This window comes from Monopterus albus, unplaced genomic scaffold, assembly GCF_001952655.1.
Source record: "Monopterus albus unplaced genomic scaffold, M_albus_1.0 scaffold83.1, whole genome shotgun sequence".
NCBI lineage: Eukaryota > Metazoa > Chordata > Actinopteri > Synbranchiformes > Synbranchidae > Monopterus > Monopterus albus.
In genome coordinates, this window is record NW_018127963.1 from 317,541 (window position 1) to 321,673 (window position 4,133).

Sequence of the window (4,133 nt, forward strand, 5' to 3'; positions counted from 1 at the left end):
TCCTGCTGTTTAAACTGTTTGCCTTGACCAATAATCCTGTCACCTAGGCAGAGTTTGAGCACAAAGGGCAAAGTTAATCCTTTGCTATGGTCTCATCATTGAAAACATAGTCAAAACTCTAGGTTTGTCCAGGAGTTTTTTTTAAGCTGCCAGTTTTTTTTTTCCTTTTTTTTTTTAAAGCCAGAGTTTTAAACATGGACTATTTCATGTATTACAATCTTTAAAGATTTATTTATGATGAGCACAAAACAGAATCTGCTCTTTATGCCATTAGTTTATAATAAGCACCTGGTCAGTACATAACATTAACAACACAGCATTACATAGGTCCATCACTGTTGTGCTGCTGTTGCTGTGCTAATGTAATATTCTATATTTTAATAGATTTTTTTTTTCCTCATTGTCCAACTGTGAACTATTTCACCTTTTATTTAAATATTATCACTTCTCAGTGATGGGAGGAGAGGGACGATTTTTTTATTTTTTTAACTATGGATGTGTATGTGATTTGATGCGTGTGGATGTACATGGTTTAAATGATAAAAAAACAGACTACACCAAGTATATTAGAAGGGCTTTTTTCCTATTGACCTACATATGTACCTACATACAGTATGTAGGGTAACCAAGTTTTTATTCATTTATTTGTTGTTGTTTTTTTGTTTGTTTTTTTTTACCTGCTTTATTTTCCCAAAAAGTGGATATGGTGACTGTATAGCTAGTGACGATTTTGCCATCACTGTCTCCACTGTAAAGTGAAAGAAAAAGTCACATTAAATGGCGTCACCAGGGCAGTCAGTGGAGAGCTCAGGATGTAGGTCAAATCATTTTCCAAGCTTATCTCTGAGCCAGAAGGAAAGCAACTACAAGATATCTCCATGTGGGGCAGCGATTATAGCTAACTGCATATGGTAATCACCCAGGCATCAGGTCAGCCAACAAGTTGACCTGATGTATATTCCTGTTTAGTTAATGGCTGCCCCAGATGGCAATATCTTGTCGTTGCTTTCCTTTTGACTCAGAGATAAGCCTGAAAAATAATTTGACCTACATCATGATTATTCTGAACTTTCTCTGAGGCCAACCTATTGCCCCAGTGATGTTGTTTAACGTGACTTTTTGTTTCCCAGAATCTCTACAATGGAGGGAGTGATAGCAAAATTAGCAGTGAGTCGCCATACCCACCTTTCTGGGAAATGCAGCAGTTCCATAAAAACTGAAGTTATCCTTTAAGTTGTTTTTGTCCAGTCTGATGTCTTTAAGAGGCTAGACAGGGCTGACAGAAAACACAGATAGGGGTAAATAACAGATTGAGAAGACATCTGAGCACATTTTTATGTATTTCTTCTCATTTCTCGCTTTCACTTCAACACAAACCACCGCTATCATTAATGTACTGTAGAATAAGTCACATATTTAGTTTATCTCAAAGAGACAGTATTATTTTATTTCATTTTGCTCCACTTCTTTGTACACTGGGTACTCCACAAATGCAGCACCATCTCAGTAAGATTCTCTTAATGTCATAGATTTGATATCTCTGTTTTTCGGTATGAGTGACATGAAATGCAAGGATTGCCTTAGTTTTAGGTTGTTTGCAGCTAATGTGACTCAAAGGGGATTTGTGAGTAATTGATGTTACACTTGATAGTGAGATGGTGGATTCTGGGATTGAGATTTATTTTTATACAAGTATTGTTCAGTTTAGCATTTTTGGTGAATGTACCAAAGGAAAGAATGCTAGACTAACCAAGCAAAGACCTTGCTGTCCTTGATTTTCTTGGGTCCATTAAGTTGCAGATGTTTACTTTCTAATTTTGATTTTTTTTTCTTTTCTTTTTTTTTTAAGAAATATTTTTTGTTTTTCTGTTTGATTCATTGAGGACCCAGTCTGTGTTTGAATGGGGTCACAGTGGCATTGGTCTATCACTTTTGTTTCCTTTAACCCTGTTAACTTAATGTGTTGCCCTCTACACAACATGTTCCCCCGATTTCACGCTGTTGCCATGGACACCCCATCCCTATAGCAACTAAGGGCCTTCACAGGCTACCAGGAATTGACAGAGATATGCTCGGAGTTAATACACACATTAGGAAGCAACCACTTGCTATGTTAAAGCCCTCTTGCTCCCATTACAGTATGAATCATAAAGGGATGGTTGTTTTCGAACATCAACTTGTAATGGCATTAAATGAGACACAGTAATTGGTGTGCAATTATGGGGTCCCACTGAAATTTGTCAAAGCTCCTATGGGTTCCTCTGCATAAAGCTGTGGTGGAGCATATTTTCACTGGTATGCTGTGTTCTCAATAAAAAGGTCCTTATTATCCTGTCTTGTCTAATATGTGTTGTATATTATTTCTTATTTAACTCAAGATCTCATTCAGGAGTTATGAGCAAACGTGGTTTAATTCTTGAGCTGTCATTCAGTGATGATTATTTGTACTTGATGAAGGCTGAGGATGATGAAGGGACAGGAAGAGGGTGTTACTAGCCTGCCCACACACTGATGCATGGCTCTGGCAAAAGCTGTGTCCTTGTTAAGAAGAGAAAGAGGAGAGGACAAGTGTGTATACAGCATCTGGATGCTGCTAAAAAAGAACAGAAATTTCCCCACTGTGGGATCAATAAAGTACCTACTCTACTCTCTAACCTGAATCTTTTTGAGATCCTACAAGGCTCAGGTGACCTAACAGTAAATGTCATTTATTAGAATTTAATAATGGATTGAGTTAATTGCAGTAGTAGGCCTAATTTAAAACTCCACCTATCGTCTATACTCCGTATACTTGTTTCTCTGTGTCACATGTTGAGTTGCTCCGTGCATACATGCAGAAACCTGATCACTGCGTAGCCCTGAATTGATTTGACAGATTGACTGAGGTATATGGCGCCCCCAGTGGCCGATATGCTTTATTACTTGTTGTGTGAGCAGCAGCGCAGAAGGCACAGCTCATCTCCATCTCCGCGACTCCTGCACAGCACGATGGACGGACGAAAGACGATAAAACACTTAACTTAGACTGTGTCTGGTCTGAAGGTAGGTCACACTGACAATAGCACATAATTTCGCTTGTTTTCAGGCTTTCTTCTCAGTGCAAATTGTGCAAGTCTGGCTGCGTGACCAGCGGGGAGTTGCGAGTTTAGAGCGCCTTTTGTTTTTACAGTTAGAGTTTTATCACTAATAATAGCTGCCCTTTTAGTGGTGTTGTCTAATGCATGAAATGTTGTGCGTTATGTAAACATTTCTCAATGGTAGTAACTGATTTGTTACATTTTGGCGTGAATTATTTAAATGACTTTTGAAAGAAATGTTTGTAATGTTAGTATGTAGAACGCTGGACAGCTTCTGAAACCTCACACGTCTTCTTCCTCTCCATTTACTTTACTTTCGTCTCTCTCTGAGGTGATGAGCTCAGTGATCAGGCAGTCTTCTGGTCTTCAACCTCTCTGGGTCTTTCCAAGTTCTCCATGAGACATGGCACTACCTGAAAAACCCTCCAGACAATCTGCTCCCAGCAAAGCCCCCCAGCAGCGCACCGTGCGGCACCAGAGCCTGCCCTCCCCTGCTCTGTGCTGCGCCTGTGGTCTGTGCATAATGCTAGCTGGTATCAACATCACCCTGGTGGGAGCTTTCGCCTTTGGCACCTTCATCCCTACTGGCAACCCCCCAATCATCATTGGGCCTCTTCTTTTATTAATAGCCCTGGCTTTCTTCACAGCCTGCTGTGTGGTCAGCAGGAGACCTCCATCCCACATGCCCCAGAGGGCTAAAGGAGGTGAGAAGTGGGGGCTGATACGGATGGGCACAGCAGCATTTGAGATGGAGACAAGTGAGCACACATTGCAGGACACTACGGCTGTCCAGCTCAGCCCCACCAACTCCCCCAGTTCCTCTCAGAAGTCCAGCTCGAGCCATGGGGGTGACGCCGCTCCGACTGGTTGTCAGGATGAAGCCAACGAGCTGCATATGTCAGAGATGTCTGACATGGGTGTCATTACAGATAACTCCATCTTGACCTCTGGCAGTAAGCAGAACACTCCCATGCTGCCTGCTGACAACACATCCTCTACGTAGCATGGACTTTTTTCTATAGCCATGATGTTTGAGTGTTTGATTATTTTGCTGTT